Raw genomic sequence first — 19,097 nt, forward strand, 5'->3', positions numbered from 1 at the left:
ATAAGATATATAACCAAACAAATAGAAAATGTAATCAACATGTAATATTTTTTATCCTTTTCTTTTTTCTTTTCTCTCGCCTCCATATTTTTTTATGTTTTTAATATCATTACTCCACACGGAGCATTAGTTTGTATTTTATTTCTGAATGTAAATTTATCACGTAACTTAAACTTGAATTTATTAATATTCCGAATTTTTATTTTACAAATTATTAATTATTTTAAAATAAGTGGTTGAACCGTAAATCGATCCGCAATAACCGCAAATTCACAACCGCAATTGACGCGGTTAACCGCAACCGCAAATACGGTTGCGGATGACAATTTTTTAAAACCGCTCTTCGCGGTTTGATTCGACTTTTATTCCAAAATCGATCCGATCCGAATCGCGTACACCCCTAGACAACGTTGTATTGGGCATTGGGGGTTGCATTAGGTTTAACATGTACTCACTTCTCTTTTTAGAGCAATTTCAACGGTTTGATCCAAATTTGGACCAAGCCTTTTTAAAATAATTTGATTCAAATTTTGGTCTAAATTTTAATATAATTTCTTTTTATAATTTAAACTTTTATACTAAAAACATTTTATTCTTGTATGATATTAAATTTTATCTTAATATTTGATTATTAATATTATTAATTAAATGTATTATTTTGAATATAAAATTAATAACAAGTAATATAATTATAATTAAACTTTAAATATATATTAAAAATAGTAAACACATTTATTTTTATTTTTATAATAAAAACATTAATAATAAATATTACATTCAAATAAGAAAAGTATAAATATTAATTAAATATTAAAACATTATTAATTAATACTAATTCTCAAAATTAGTAGATCCTTTCACAAATTTTTAATTAATATATCTCAAAACGCAAAATGAGCCTCTTTATTTATAATTCACATTCAACACTTATGTCCCCCGCCGGGGAGGTTATGGGTCCGAAGTGTCTGCATTTGACATCAACTCAACTGATGAGGAAATTGGGACGACATGGTTGCTCAGTTGGAGTGAAGAAGGCAAAAGGAAGAAAATAAGATATTGTTAAAAGATTTGAACTTTATATCTGATCCAAACTTATGTGAATTTGTTTGTGTTGAATATACTAGAATTATGCAAAAAAAAAAATCCGAGGAACAATGTTTATCATCTCAAAATCGAGAATTTGAAGATAAAGGAGGAATCTCAAAAAAACCTAAACAGTTACGGATAATATTTCGATTATCTTAACGGAAGTCGATTTAATTTATCGGACTAAATTAATAATTCAGTTCATATTGCATTTTTATTTTAGTTGTTTTTTAAATTACGTTTTATGTGTTATAATCCTTATTTCATATGCTGGAATGTATTTTCGGTTTGAATTTAAAAAATACAAGCATTTTTAATTTAGTTATATTTTAGTATTTTATTATATAAAATTATAAAGAAATAATAATAAATTCAAATATTAGTTAATTATATTTATAAATATCCAAAATCAAAATTATATGTAAAAAACTAAATAAGAAAAGTTAAAAATTATTATTTTAATCTTAGTCCAAATTTGGAATTCGTCCAAATTTAGGCCAGCACTATTAATCGATATAAATTCGGACTGAGATTAAGGATCATTAATACATAATCTATTCGTTCCCTTTTATATATAAAATAATACTGGAATCCGATAAGCTCTACTAAATTATTTGGCTACGTTGTCAATAGATTGTTAATGTAGTCGTTGAGCTCTTGTCGTGATTGCGAAAGATCAGGAATTCGAAAGATTCGAAAGATCACGAGTTCGATCTACCGTATGCCTGTATAATTTAATTAGCAAAAAAAAAATATTTGGCTATATTCATTGCAGCAACATTCCGAGCTAATTCCAAGCTTGTCGTCCAGGCTTTGTCTTAAAAGCTCGCAGCAGAGGGTAATATGGTCTTTTCATAGGTGTCAGTAAGATAGGCTTATTCTTTCCCTTACAAAGATCCTAGGCTTGAACACCCCTGATGGTGCGTACACTACTTGGGCTTTTACATACTTGTCTGAAAAGTGCATTTGCAGGCCTGCTTAGGCTCAAGCGGTAGAGGAATAGCCTCTTTGTTAACAAAATTCAATCATAGCATTTAGACAGTCCTTAAGCACACTCTTGTAAGACCTTTTTGTCGAACAAATAAATAATGTAGCAGCAATCAGAATGATAATTCATGATATATAATTCAGTCAAATTTTCAAAATTCGAATTTACCTTGATGTAGAGCCTGCAACCAGAGTAGTACTACTGTGTACTGAAGTGAATACTGATTCCATTTTGACCTTAATTAATTTAAATTCCTCTAGCAATTTCGGCAGAAAAATGTCAATGTGCAATGCAAAATTTGCAAACGTATTGCTATATGCCTATTTATAGCTAGTATCTTGTTATTTTTCATCAACATTACTCTTCTTCCAAAGATTTTCTTATATTTACATCAAGAGTTGTCCACGTTTTAAGATGAGAGCTGATGAGAGAGATTTAAAAAAGCCAATCAAGCGATGGTTTCGGAGAAGCATAGTAAAACGAAAAATTTTAAGTTGAAATCCACAGTTCACAGTGTCCTGCTTTCATTTACCTAGTGTATGCGGGTACTTGAATAATTTTGAATTCCAATTTGTTCTCTAACATTTTAATTAAACGTTTGGCAGGCACAACACACAATTTGTAAACAAAGCTACCAAATGCAAATATTTTGCAGCTCATTTTGAATCAATGGATTCAGCAAAGTAGAATTTCACATTTTCACCCTAAACTTACAGAAGCCATATACATTTGTATGTTGCCAGACATATCAAGAGTAGGCTTTACTAAACAACATGTTAGCCGACCGGCCTTCATTTTGAAAATAGTTAGTCTTTTTACCAGTGACCTCGGTCGCCTAGTACCACCGGCATTCTCCTTCCTTCCGAGATGTCGAAGATTTGAATCTAGTCAAAGTAGTTAAGTTTGGATTCTAGTCAAAGTAGTTAAGTTTGGATTTTTCACATCAAAACATGTTGTGGTTGCCATCTATTTATAATTATATACAAACATATCTGATAAGTAATACATATCTGTTAGAGTAATTTTCTCAAACAGAATTCTTAGTAATAAGGATTAGATATACATAACAGACTAAGTCTTTCTTATCACCGAAGAACTAGAACATGTGGCAATAAAAGTATCAAAAAGATAAGATGTGTTTGAGTAGTGTGTTTGAAAAAGAAAAATTGGTTATATTTTTTCTTTTCAAATTATCATCAAATCTATTTCTTTAAAAAAGTGCAACTCAGACTATAAATAAATTCTCATAATTAGTTCGTTTGAGCTCTTTCTTTTTATAATTTTAATAAACAATGGGAAGAACGATGTTTTTGTATGGATATGGATATAAACTTTAGATACGGATGTGAAATTTGGATACGCATTTTCGCCGTACTTTCGTCTTCCTAGTCACTAGACTCATTTCTCACTTTTCCAATAATTGTAAGATCCATTTTTTCAAAGTTTACCACTTGAGCACGGTTGGATAGCTCAAGTGGTAAAGGGCTTATCCTCTGTCGTCCCAGATCCTGGGTTCGATCCTGGCTCACCCCGAGAATTGTTGAGAACAGATACTCATTTGTAAGGCTATAAGCCAAAATTAGTCAAAAAAAAAAAAATAGAAAAATTCATAAATGTATTATGACCTGCCACATTTTTCTTGCTTCCTAGATCGTCTCCATGATAGAGGAAGGTAGAAATAACAAGAGTTACGCCCATACGCAAAGCCCAAACGTGCAATACTTGCACTATTTTGGCATTCCTTATTGTCATGAGAATCCATTAACTCCTTTTTTTACCATTCCCTATTGCCATACATAGCTCTTATTTTCACTGCTATCAAGTAGTTCCTTGGGTCAAAAGTCCATTGCTTTTGATTGTATGCAAGGAAATTTTGTAGCGTACGGCCACACTTTTGTGGAATGCATTTAATCTTCATACTTAGTATATTTACTACTAACATATATGTTGTAGATATACAGTTAAGTGCTTAAAAAAAATATGGTTGATAACTTATGAATTGGTGTGTCGAACAACAAACATTATGAAGTTATGAGCTACTAAATTTTAATTAATTTTGAATAATAATGTTGATGAACAAACTCGCAGGAGTTCGGGACAAACACTTTCAGAACGAACACACTATACTCATTAATTAAGGGTTCGTTTGATCATCAAATTTGAACCTAATTAATGAAAATGGAGTGGAAATATATGCATAGAAAACCTATTTAGAAGACATAAATGAGTAACCAAATGAACTACTAATGTAGGAGTATATCATCTGGCAAAACCTGTATACTCGATCACCACACCAGTCAATATATAGTTAACTCACTTCAAAAAATAAAAAATTAATTAAGTTGTCATGTCTGATGTCTTGGTTAAAACTTCATATCAGATATCAATGTCTGAGAAGTGCTAGTAGACTTTGTTTGTAGTAAATGGGTTGGAGTAATTGACAAAGACACGGCAATTAGTGAAAAAAAACTGTCTCCTCTATCATCATAAATTTTTAACAGTACCACTATGACTATCATATGGTAAAACCACAATCTAAGCTATATAGGGGCACTTGATTGCTTTGCTTTTATCCTCCAATGGGGTTTTGTCTTTAAAGAATGCCCACTACAAGACTCCACCCTCCCCACTCTCTCTCTCTCTCCTTCTTTTCTCTCTATAAATACCTTCAAGGATTAGTTTCTTCTTCACTTTCACATATTTACTCCCAACATTTTTCGATAGTAGATAAGAAGATAAGATATATGCAAGTGTACAGAGTGAGTAGCCCTCGATGGAGAAGCAGGGCACGTGCAAGTTGAAGTTGATCAACTAATCAACACTCTCTTTGCACGTGCTCCCCTTCTCCAACATGGGTTTCTACACTTAGAATGAAGAAGATCCCTGGCTTGATATACACAAGGTGTCCAGTGTGTGTTTCTCTTGATTTGTTTTCTACTTGTTTATAATTTTTGCCTTACACTTTCAACAGGAACAGGAGTATACATGTGTTAGCTTCATATATGTTAGATGTTACTGACAGATCCTGTGTTACAGGGTCAGGGTCACCATGTACCCATTTTATTTGTGATAATTGGAAATGTACATTAAGAGTACATGTACGTGTGTCACATGAAGTTGTACATGTCATGCATGACAATGTGGTCCATACATATCTATGTGTTAGATATAATTCAGAACTGTATATTCTACATGCAACATGATAAAGCTATTCAATATCTATGTACTGCGTACACTGCTGCTAACAGGTTTTGTGGGTTTTGACCCTAATTTTTATTTCTTCTTAAACTCAAATAAACGAGTACAAAACTCTAGCTATTGTATATGCAGGGTAAGATTGATTAATATAAGGTGAATGGAAACTAGAAAAGACAAGCGCTTAAGGAAATACGTAACTCACGTATATACAAACCAAACATTGTTATTGAGGTGCAAATTAATTCTTGTGACTTTGACCGAAGATTATTCAATTCCGTCGAATGCAGTACGAAACTACAAATGGAAAGTTTACGATAACCTGACTAAACTTTGTATATATCTAATTAATTAATGGCAGGTCTTAATTTGATCGCTTTTGTCATTTTGTAGTGTTTAGTCGGTTTTAAAAGCGCAGACTTTGTTGAGATTAGTACTATGATACTAGAACAACTATCTAATCAAATTTTAAATTTTATTATATGGCCTTGGTTGCATGATGACTTTAAAAGAGTCGTAGACATTGAGTTAACTTATGTTCTGGATTGTGGATATATAGCTAGGTTGAAGCTTTGACAATTTTATCTAACACATAAAATGGGAATAATAACACATACAAAATAGGCCTTTAATTCGAACATCACTTTATAATTTGCTCTTTCGCTTTAGAACTGATATATGCATCACAAAACAATATATTTAGGTAATTCCAGAGAAATGTTCGTTATTTTGATTAATAATGATCGAATACAAATAATAATTTTAAAGATGATTGTTGTTCCTAACCGATGGTGTTTAATTTTTAATTATGACCGACTGTCATGTTCAGTCATATTATCCCTATTTGAGTCGGTGGTGTTATGTCTGACTTGTAATGCATGATTTGCATCATAAAATATATTATTATTATATTTGTATTTATAAAGGTGATAAAATAATTATAATACTGGGGTTTAGGGAGCTTTTATATACCCTGTGAAACTTGTATATTTATGTGTAAAGGAGTCAAAAATTCATATCCCCTTAGAGACATATTAGGGAATCTAAATCCAACTTTCTACAAAGACTCGGACGGAGCAGCAGACATGAAGAAAAGAATATCTGAATTAGTAGTGCTTTGTGCGGAAAGACGTACGGAGCTGTGTTTTGCTTGATGAAAGATAATAAAAATATGTGTTTTAGTTTAGTTACTAATGACTAGAGTAGTGACCCAATTAAGATTTAGTGTGGCATAGCTAATGACCACCTTTAGAAAGTGCCATCACATCTGCAAATGAATTACATCAAGATTGTCATTCGTACATATATATATATATGAACGACTTGGTAAGCTAAGCAGTATCATACGCAAGCTGGATGTTTCAATAATAAATAGATTGTACTACTACTACTACTAGATTATCCAATTACAAAGTACTACTTCAAATCTATGCTAGATTAAAGCAAAGAGCATCACTAAATACTTTATCTACTGTAACAGCGGTGGAAGAACCACGACCATCCCCAAGATCACTGTGCATAATATTACATAATTTATATGTAAAATGATTCTAGTGCTATTTGTAAAATGATAAAACATCAAATATATAAAGAGATATAAAAGAGGAAATAGTCAAAAACAATAAGTGCATTGCGTGTGCAAATGAGGACTGGGGAACACAGGGAATATAAATATCTTGTCTCTCCATTCATTCGATCTCTCTCTCTCTGTCATTCAAAACACCCATATAATAGCTTGTTCTTTTTACCTTGCATTACGCTTACGCCATTGCTTGTAAATCAAGATACCTCGAGCTCTTTAAGGGCGACTCAGGAGACTTCACTTATTTATTTATTTATCTATAATTCTTCTCTTGCATGCATATGCATTCTTCATCTGCCATTCCATCATCAATCAGTACTAGTACTAGGTGTGTGTCAGTACTTCTCCACTGCCATTATTTGCTTTCATTTCAATTTCCAACAACATCAGATCATCCCCCGCCAGCTACCTCATCATCTATATATGTTTTTATGTGTTTTACATGAAACACTCTAATGCCTACCCCACGCCTGCAAACTACCAGTAAAAGCAAAGAGTAAATTCTTGAATCGTGGTTCAATTTGATTTATTATTTTATACTCCCTCCGTCCCTCGGGATTGTTTACCTTATTGCACGCTTTTCAATACTCACTTAAAGTATAGTTTCATAATATATTTTTTTAATTTTTTTTAATAAAAATTTTATGTTTAAACTTTTATTCAAAAATAAAATTTGAAAAAATATTATGAAACTATAATTTATAAAAATCTCAAAATACATGCGGAATAGTAACGTAAACATGGCGGCGGGACGGAGGGAGTAGTATTTATATAAGCGGAGTTTTAAATTTGTAATATGACGGTCATATATTATTTTATTCTTCAAAACAACAATCGAGTAACCAGCCGGTCCAATGATCCATGACAGTAGCAACATAGGCGGATTTGGGGTTTAGAGGGTCGTGCCCCCTCTAAAATTGCTAATATAAATCGGACCCTTCTAAATTATTGCTTATGTTCTAATCATTTTTTTATATTTTTTTTTTTATTTTCCATCTAATTTTTTATATTTTAAAATTTTTTAAAAGTAATAAAATTTTTATAATATAAAAAATAAATTTATCCACTGCTTACCTTCATTATTCTTACTTTATATAAAAAATATTATTCGATCCCGCCATTTTACTCATTTTTTTAACTTTACACAATTATTTTATTATTTTTATTAATTTTCGTACCCGACCCAAATATAAACAAATGGTTGAGACGGAGGGAGTAACTTTGTGCATTCCCAATAACACTAATTACCGAATGAATGAGATCTTTCACGGTTCAATATATTATTATTCGGATAAAATTGAACCTCGAAATTCTTGATAGAAGAAAAGGGACGCCACCTTGGATCAAGAACCTCGATCAGAGTATACAAGTCCGTAAGCTAAATTTCAATTTCTAACCAATCTCGGTGATTATATTGTAATATATGCTTGTGCACATTAATCCCAAGTGGGAAACAAATCACCCGCTATAAAAGGCAAGAGGAGTAAGTACAGATAACTTGCATAGCTAGGCAAAACCTTAACTTGGAGTTCAAAATATTTATCTTTAATCTAGACTGCCAAATCAAAACTTGTTGGTTTCAATCTGACGCCATCCCTATCAAATCTATCATATCCATCCCATCTCCCCGTTGCCAGTGTAGTAAAAGAAATCATTCAAAACCTGTGCCTCCTTATTTACATACTTCCTTATTTTACGCACGTAACCACTTAATCACTTATGTTTACATGAGAATATAGAGAAACTGAGAAAGAGATGCCTTGATTTACTTGTATACGTGTGCATGCATTTGTAAATACCGTGGTAGCTTTAAGGAGGTGTACGTACGTCATATACGTGAAAGGCGTGTTTCTTTTGAAAATTTACGTAGAGGCATGCTTTTGATTAAATATATCGAACAATACGAGGGTCATGGATTGAGAACACTAAGGGTCAATATATATGTCCAGTTAGTGTTGGACTTTTGTGTGAATTATTTTAAATAATAATAAAATAATATTAATTGTATCATTTATTTCCGCAAAAAATTAAAACTAAAAATTTTGATTTCATTCTTCAGTTTTTATGGTTCTTTTATTACTAGCAAGCTTGGTGGAAGGTTTGCATTATGCAATATCTGTTACCTCTTATTTATTTTCATGGTCTTTGCTAAGCCTACAAAATAGGGAGCTTCATTCTTTGCAATATTGGAGACACCAACTCACATTCTTATTCTCTCTCATTGTTCTATACACAATATATTTCTCTTGTCATAATCGTCAAACTTTTTTTGTCAAATTTATAGTTTCATTAATAATATGAAAAAAACTCAATCGGGACAAACCCCCAATTGATCATGCAACCAGGTTGAAAAATAAATAGAAGAACTAAATAATAAGCCTCTTTATTTCCGGATTGCTTAACTGACTGAATAAAAATATTCTGAAAATTAAAAATGAAGATAATGGTTTCCCGAGCGATCCAGTCTGCATCTCCATCGAAAACAGTAGTTTTACAATTGACCCTCACATTAATTCCATGGATAGTACAATGTTGAGAGGACTCAGTAGCAAAATCTGAGAGGGCCTCGTGTTATGAACAAAAATATTTTGTGAGAGGTGAGTACATGCGATTTTCATTACCGTCCAAAAGCACCCCAGCTATCTACCTGCCGGACACCAGCTATAAACCTGCAAAAAGTGTAGTTGATGCGAGATATCCAGATCTCCCAATATACCGTAAAATCCATTTTCAACACATCGCATAAAGCGAGACACATCGCACAAAGCGAGACAATCAAATACATAAATAACAACTCAATTAAATGAAACGAAAAAGAACCGATTTTTTGAACAAAATCCGATATTTATTGAAAGAAAGTTAAAAACAAATGATAAAAATATTGTATGGATGAAGAGAGATGATGGAGATAGAGATGAAGATGGGTAGAAATGGTGAAGAAGGAGGTGTGATGATTAGGGTTAAAGGAAGATGGGGCGGCCGACTCTCATCGAGGGAGAGAATTAGAGTTTTGGAGTCCTCATAATCGTCAAACTTTAGTTTCTACCTTCTTTTATTTTTTTGGTCTCAGACATCTAAACCAGTGGATAGCCTACTTACACCACCATCTTGTTTTATATGAAATAATTGTAGCGGTGCTTTTTCATTGTTAATTATTGGTGGATTATATTGGCCTTTGTTTAGCTCGGCGAAATCATCATCTCCATCTTCCTTCTCGGGTGTAATTATTATTTGTTTGTAATTATTTTAGAATATAAAGGTGTAAATCGACAAACAAATCATAGTACAAAGTTTGTTGTACGGAAAATTTTTCTTGGACTGTTTTATCCTAGGGACGGCGGGGAAAACATGAATATTCTGCACATTTTTGAATATAGCCACGAAACGTCTTAAAGAAAGCGTGATTCGTGAATCATCCCAGAAAAATCTGGTAAACTCTTTCTTTTTATAGTTTTTAATAATAGTAAAATATTATTTCTCGAGAATAATTTTTCTGAAAATTATTTTCATATTTTTTGCAAATAGTTTTCCAACAATTTTAAGACGTTTCAGAATTTTTACGATTATTAAAAAACTGTTTGTCATGTCTACCGTAGATTTTTCTGGTAATGTAGCTTTTAATATTAATAAGCCTTTCCGTTTTGAGGGTGTGCACTTTAAGCGTTGGAAATAAAAAATGTTATTTTTCCTCACCATGCATAAAGTAGCTAATGTTTTATCGACCCCAAAACCTGTTATGCTTGCCCCTGCTAGTAGTGAATCTTCTGAAACTGTGACACCAACTAATACTGAAATTGCTAAGGAGATAGATCTGTGGGTAGAAAATGACTTTCTTTATAAGAATTTTATTTTGAACGACTTATCCGATAATTTGTACGATTACTATAATTCTGATAAGTCAGCAAAAGAAATTTGGGAAGCACTCCAAAAAAAGTATGATACGAAGGAGGTTGGCCCCAAGAAGTATGCGGTGAGCCGCTATCTCAAGTTCCAGATGACCGATGACAAATCGGTGGAGAAATAATCACACGAGCTGCAAAAGATTACACACAAGATCATCACGAAGGGGATGTGTTGTGCAAGACATGTCTGTACAATAACAAGACTAAGTTACATTAACAACCCTAAGATTTAGTTGTATGATAGTCTAAATCTGTATTTTGTATTGTATTACTTGAGTTTGTAAAAATGTTAAAGATCAGACTGGAGTATGAATCTGTGAACAGTCTCAAGCCTAAGAATAAACTCTGGAAGAAGATTAACAAGATCATGCCTCAGAGAAAAGGAGAAGAAGCTTGGAGTTGAATAAATATATTTTAGGAAAAATGTTGTAAGTCAAGATATCTACAAGTCACATATCAAGTCATATAGAGAAGTCATTCGAGAACTCCATAATGACTTATCGAGAAGTCTAAAATGGTTTATAGAGAAGTTCCAGATATATCGACAAGTCAAATAAAAATATAAAGAGTAGAGATATTGACAAGTCAATTTCTCATTAGAGATCTCAGAGATATCGACAAGTCAAAATGCATATAGAGATCTCAGAGATATCGACAAGTCATTTCTGCATATAGAGAACTCAGAGATATCGACAAGTCAAAATGAAGATATGAAGATTGGAGATATCGACAAGTCAATTTCTCATTAGAGATCTCAGAGATATCGACAAGTCAAAATACATATAGAGATCTCAAAGATATTTACAAGTCATTTTTAAATACCGAATTTTGGAGACCTCAACAAGCCAAGTTCACTTATAGAGAACTCAGAGAACTCGATAAGTCAAAGACACTTATAAAAAAATTAAGAGATCTCGATAAGCCATTATACTTATCAGGATGTCAGTTCTCTATACAACTAACTGTAGATCTCGATATGAACCTCAAGTACAGAATGCAGATAAGTTAAAGATTCAAGATTATCAATCAACAAACGATCTAATCACTTAGATTGAAAAGTCTACAAAAATAGCTTGAAGAGTGCAATAGCAAGGGCCAAGATTAACTGACAAAGGAATGTCACATACCTACAAGATTTGTAATGATTCAATAAGCCAGAAATGGAAAGTTTTAGAGATAACTTATAGTAGGCTTTAGTACATCTTATTGCATGTTGTGTAAACCTGTGTTCACTAATTCATAAAGTAAACACTGGCCCTTTATTTTAAGTAGTAACAAACAGATCTAAATTTTCTTATACTCTCTCAATATAGAAGCTGAGTTCTTTACTTACAAAGGACCCATGATTTGTAGCAAGACATAACTTGATTTTAATAAAAAAATAAGTGAATTTTGAAATATTGTGTTTGCTGTTTTATTTCTGCTAATATAATATAACCGCATCTCTAATCTGTTTTGTTCATACATCCATAAATGTTTGAAAAGGGCTAAAAATATTCAAAACACATTCGCCCCCCTCTATGTTGTATTCAATATCTAACAAGTGGTATCAGAGTCAAATCTGAAAGTAAACAGATCAAGATCTTGGAAGAATGGATACACAAAAGATAAGCAGTATAAAAATACCAGCCTTTGATAAAATCAACTACACATTATGGAAGAAAAATATGACGTTATTTCTAAGGATGGCCAACTCATTGTGCATCCAGATTCTGAAAAATGGACCTTTTACTCCTATGAAAAAGATTGAAGAGTTTACAGATGGAGACATGATCATCCCAGCTCATTATGGTCCTAAAGATCCTTCAAAATACATAGATATTGAGAAAGAAAAAGTCTCTCTTGACAGTGGCCTACAATTAATTCTAATAGAGTCACTTGACAATGTTATGTACAACAATATTGTCAATTGTAACACAACCAACCAAATCTGGGAAAAGATTGAGATACTGTGTGAAGATACATAGGAAGTTAGATCAAATCAAATGAGAAAAGAGGTGTCCCAGTATTAGGGTTTTATGACAAAACCAAAAGAGAGTTTTACTGATGTATTTGAAAGATTCAATAAGCTTATTAATGAGTTGTAGCTTCATGTCAAGTACTATGAAGCTAAGGAGGTTAACTTGAAGTTTTTGCTCACCCTTCCTGACCATCTTGAACAGAAAATATCATCCATAAGAGAAGAAAGAGACTTGAGCGGGATAACATTGGAGGTCTTATATGGGATTTTGAAAACATATGAACTGAAAATGATTCAAAGAAAATCCTTAAGAACTGGTCAAAGGCATATTATTGATAGAACAAGTGCACTAGTTGTTAATGACAACAAGTCATCTGATGATGAACTAGAGATCCAGACTCCAGCTGTCTCAAGTATTGAGCAAAAGAACAAGGAACCAATGAAGCAAGTTATTTTGGAACTTGAAGAAGATAAGTTCCATACATCGGATGAACTGGATGAGTTAGATCAATCCATGGTTATCTAGCTAGGAAATTCTCTAATATTAGAGTGGAAAAACCAAATTTGTTGAAGATAAAGGACATACATTTAACAAGGACAACAATTGAAAAGGAAAGGGACAGTACACTCGCGGTGGTAAAAATGGCTACAAGACTGGATCTGTTGACAGATAAAATATAAGGTGCTTCAATTGTAATGAATTGGGCCATTTTGCTACTGAGGGCAGGAAGCCTAAAAAGGTGAAGAAAGATAAAGCCTATCTTGAGTTGGAGGCAAAGTATGAAGCTCTCTTGAAGAAGCAACATGGTAAAGCTTACATTGCAGAAGGAAAGAGTTGGGATATTTCTGATAATGATGAAGATGATGAGGTTGAAAATTATGCACTCATGGCCTTGGATCAAGGAGAGTCATCCTCATAAAAAATAAATGTAATATCTGGGATATATCGTGTAATTATTTTTGCTAATAAATAAATATTATACATGTTCAGTATTTATTCTGTGAATTATGTGTTAAGTGGTATATGTGTTTGGATGTTTAAAATTGATATAAATAGAGATTTTAATTTTTATATGTCCTAAATAAAATATAGATAATTATCATATCTTCCTAATTATTTTTATGTTGATTTATGATTTTATAGGAAATTTATGGAATTAATAAATTCTTTTTCCGAGTATCTATAAACTATTTTATATAATCGGGAACCAGCCGACTTCACCCGTTTTTACGTTTTTATAACCCGAAACTCTTTCGAGAACTCCTTCCTAACCTAACTGCAATATTCCGAGCATTTTCCATGTTTTGACTTTTTCGATCCGGCGTACGGTTTGTCTTGTGCGGGTCCCGGCGTAATATTTTCGATACAAAATTCGTTTCGGTAATCAATAAAACTTGTATTTTTGATAAACGGGATCTTTTTATTAAACTATTATAATTATAACTCGTAATACATGTAACCAGGCATTGAGACCAAGACCGCAGCACAAATTGTACAGATTTGGATAATTATCCCGAAACCAGTACCGTTTTGGAACTGTTTTTATAAATAAACGTACTATTTTATATCCGGAATGATCCAACGGGATACTATTTTTCCGTAAATATAAATATCCCTTACCGTAATTATTTCCGTACCGAAAATCATTTGCAAACCAGTATAATCTTTATAAAACATAGAAAATGCTATATTTATATTACGTTCTTCGTAATCAAACTCAAATCCCGAGGCGTTATCGATATCGGATTTTGGCGTGGATATACTCAAAATGAAGGTACTGATTTGTACTTTCAGAATCATCCATCAGAATCACTGCAGAATCAAAGGTTAATTTCCTCTAAACTGATTTATATTCGAATTTTTAAGAATTAAAATTTCGGTTTTGAGTTCGAGCAATTGTTTGGATGATTTGATGATTTCATGTTGTAGAGCTTCTCTTCCTGATGATTTTGGTATGTCATATGATCAATTTGGAGTCCAATAACATGCTTAAATTAGGGTTTGATTCTCTGATTGAAGAAATTGGGGTTTATATTCGTTTGAATGTTCTTAATTGAATTTAGGCGGTTCTTGTTTAGGGGTTATCTGCTAAAATTGTTAGTGTGATTAAATAGATCGTTTAATAACGAATTGAATGGTGTATTTGGAATCAACGAACGATTATTGGAGGATGTTCATCGGAAAACCGAAGCCACGACGGCGACGGTTTTTTCCCGTTGGTTTTCCGACAGTTTTGTTAATCGTTAGGACGATTTGATTGCATAAATGAGTTTCTGGAGAGGTGTAGATTATCTCTTGTGAATTTGATCGAGTTCTGAGCTCGATTAAAGCTTTCCGGCGAGCTTGCGCGGCAGCGGGTCGCCGTTAATGGCTTCCCGGCCGTCCGCCGGTGAGGTTGAAGGGGGAGGATGGCAAAATTGCTGTCTAGTCCCCCTAGTTTTCAAGAACTTATATTTTAGCCCCTGTTCTTTAAAAAGTTTTTAAAAACAAGATTTCTATTTACAAAACTTTTGTAATTAGGATTTCTGTTTTAAATACTTTCAAAAATAGGATTTCTTTTTATAAAATGATTTTGAAAATAGTTTTAATTATTTTAAAATTCTAAAAATCATTTATTTTAAATTCCAAAATTCGTTTTAATTCAAAAATAAATCTAAGTTACTTAATTAATTAATTTTAATCAATAATTAATGATTAATTGATCAATTAATTTAAATATTAATTGATTAATTAGTTTAATTATTTATTAATTGATTTTAATTGATTATTTAATTGGATTTAATTATTTTAAAATGATTTAAAAATCCTAAAAAATAGTTTCGAGCTTTAAAATATTATTTTAAATTATTTTCAAGGCTCGATAATTAATATAAAATTATTTTGGAGTCAGATTTGAGTAATCAGACTCTGTTTATTACCCGAAATTGATCTAATGACCCGTTTTGACTCCGAAAAATGTTTTAAAAATCATATGTAATATCTGAAAGAGTGTTTATGAACTGAGACCTCTTTATAAATGGAATTTCATTAGTTGTTTGACGTTCTATGTGTTATACGTGACTTGTTTGTTGGACTATTGATCTATATGTTCGGTGTTTATTTGGTTTTAACATAACTTTCAATCCGTTAATCGGATTTGGGTAAAACGAAGGGTAGATAGAAGTATATACCGAATAGAATCATATGAACTGAGTATTGATAGATACTTATAATATATGAGCAGAAGAAGCAAGGCGTAGGAAAGGGAAACAAGTAGTCGAGAAGTAGGAGATTATGATTGGAAATTTGTGAAGTATAGCGAGCTAGTACCAGACAAGTGTTCTGAACTTTCTCGAAATATATTGTGGATTATTGATAGCTCTATTTTATATTGCAAGTACTTTAAAGCACTGAACCCTAAACTTTGATTCCAGTTATTGATCTTTGAGCCGTAAACCTTATTCTTTTTGAACCATTGATTGTTGAATACCCGAATACAAGCCACTGAGATACGATACTACTCCACAAATACATACAAACTAAATATCGACCACTGAACCAGGATTGCTTATATACTTAAACCATTATACCTCATGCATTGAAAGATCAAATCCTTGCAACCTTGAAACTTTGATTCTTTTCTTATCCAGTTCTTTCACCACTTGATAGCCATATTTCTTTTGTGAAGATTGAAACCATCTCATGATATGGAAATCCAACATTGCTTATGATTTTGTTTATTGCTTTACATTGTTTATTCTGTTATTATGATAGAATTGGTTTGTTTTATAAAATTGTGGACCAGATTCGTGGTCAGACCAGATTGGTGGTCAAGTTAGGCCAATGTGTGCCTTGGATCCAGTAATTAGAGCAGAGCTGTGTCCTTGCTCGGGGTTAGTGCGTGACTGATCAGCAACCTAACCTTGGTTTTTAAAATGAAAATATGATATCCAATTCTAGTTCACTACTCATTGTTCACTTGATACCTTAAATCATTTCACTTGATCATTATTTATTCTCAGTATCGTCAATGTGACTTGTTGAGCTAGTTAGCTCATTCGTGCAATTTTGTTTATGTTCTTTTCCAGTTAAGAAAGAACCTGTTGGTAGCGAGGATCCCCAATCCAGTGCGAGAGCTAGGGTTCAGGTTGATCGAGTTAAGCTAGCAGGCAGCTTTTGAGATAGTTTAAGTTGTAAAGTTTGTAAGAATGTTTAATTTCAGTTGTAAGTTTGATTAGTTGGGATTTGGGCGTTGGTAATATAAGTGTATGTGTGGCTTGTGTGCATACTTTAACCTGTTACGATCTATGGTAGTGGTAAGTAGGGTCACTGCATATTATTATTATCTTTATTATTGTTATAAGAAGGTTATAAATAAGGTTTGTGTGGACCCCAAACTTCTGACCCGGGTTTGGAGGGCGCCACAATAAAGGTACCAACTCTTACTACTATTGATTTAAGTAAAAGTTAATATAAAGAGACTGTTGAAAAGATGAGCATAGAAATGTTTCACATTCACACTAGCATGGTGGTAGCTATTGAGGAGGTTAGTAGGATGTCAAAAGCTAATGAGAAGCTTGAGGTTAAGAAGCAAAATTTGGAACTGCGGCTTGTTGAGCTTGAAACTGTCAAGTAGGAAAATGAATATCTAAAGAATAAGATGAAGTGTGCTAGTGAAATATAAGTTGTGTTGATGGAAAAGATTGAAAATAATAAAGTAAAGTTGAAGTCCTTCAGAAGTGCTTCTCAGTTAGTTGGTCAATACCATGAGAAGAACAAGCCATGTGCTAATATAGCCATTGACCTTGACTATGATGCCTTGAACATTAACAAGAAGAATAAAGGTGACAAGGGCAAAACAACTGTAAATGAAAATGTCCCAACTATGCTGAGAAAGGTTGATTCACCTTTGTTCAAGGCATGTAAAGTCAATTTTAGTGAAGATGAGTTGGTCATCAAGCAAGAACTTGCTGATGAAGATGAAGAAATAAAAAAATAAAGAAACCACTCCTGCTACTGAAAGAAAGAAGAATCCCATGGTTAACCAAGCCCCTAAGACACCTCTCAAGAAAGTCAAGACTGAGAATACAAGAAGAAAAAAAGAACAGGAATGGCAAGATATGAGTAAACAAAAGCAGCAACTTTGCATTTTTTGCAAATGTCCCTAGATAGCAATGTCAGAAATGTGGCTCAACTAATCATCTAACTCACCATTATAAAAAGGAAGTTAGCCAGCCAAAAGTGGGAGCCTGCAAGTACAGTGAAGCAAATGCTGAAGATCCTTACTCCTTCTGTGACAGATTTGACTGCATACTTTGAACATGAAAGTGATGACAAGTTGTCATAAATTGAGAGTAGATTTAAAATATGTTAATTTTGAATCTACTGACAAAAAGGAAAATGCTAAACAATTTGTTCACACTGTTCCTTCTGAATCAAAACATTCTAATCCTGTAAATTCTGTCAGCAAGAAGAAAATACCCAACACTGCTTGGGTAGCTAAATATACTTAATTCTCATTTTATACATGAAAAAATAAAGAGAGTCATATGGGTCATAGACAATGGATGCTCAAGACATATGACACGTGATAAGGCCCTGCTATCACAGTTTGAGGAGATGGTTGGCCCATTAGTGACTTTTAGAGAAAACAACAAAGGTTTCATAATAGGATATGACAAGTTAATTTATGGAAATGTTGTCATTGAAGATGTAGCACTAGTAGCTGGTTTAGAAGTGAATCTTCTAAGTGTCAGTCAATTCACAAATGTTTCATTTGACAAAGGAGAATGCTCAATCATCACCAAAAAGACTAGTGAAGTTTCTCTGAAAGAAGCAAGAAAGGGAAGCCTGTTTGTTGCAGATTTACACTCAGCAAATAAGGAAGGAATTTGTTGCTTTCTACACCAAGGTATCTGTAGTACAAAACAAGGTGTGGTACAAAAAGCTCTCTTACCTGAATTATAATGTAATCAACACCCTGGTGAAAAAGGAGTTAGTGAGAGACATGTAAAATTTGTAGTTTGCTCAAAATGAAGTTTCTGAGGCTTATCAAAAAGGCAAAATGAAGAAGTCAAGTCACACTAAAATTGTGAATTCCATAAGTGCACCTTTGCAAGTTATCTACATGGACTTATTTAGACCAGTTAATGTCTTATCAATTTCTAGGAAGAAATATGCACTTGTGATGGTGGATGACTACTCAAGGTACACATGGGTAGAATTTATGCATTCTAAGGATGAAACTCCATACATCATAATTGAACACATAAAGAAGATTGAGAAGCAGGCTGAAAATCAGAATTGTGTGAAGAGATTGAGGAGTGATAATGGCACAAAATTCAGAAATGCAACTTTAACTGAATTCTGCAAAGACAAGGGCATTGTTCAAGAATTCTCAGCTT

This window comes from Apium graveolens, chromosome 7 (genome assembly GCF_009905375.1).
Source record: "Apium graveolens cultivar Ventura chromosome 7, ASM990537v1, whole genome shotgun sequence".
In the NCBI taxonomy this organism is placed as follows: domain Eukaryota; kingdom Viridiplantae; phylum Streptophyta; class Magnoliopsida; order Apiales; family Apiaceae; genus Apium; species Apium graveolens.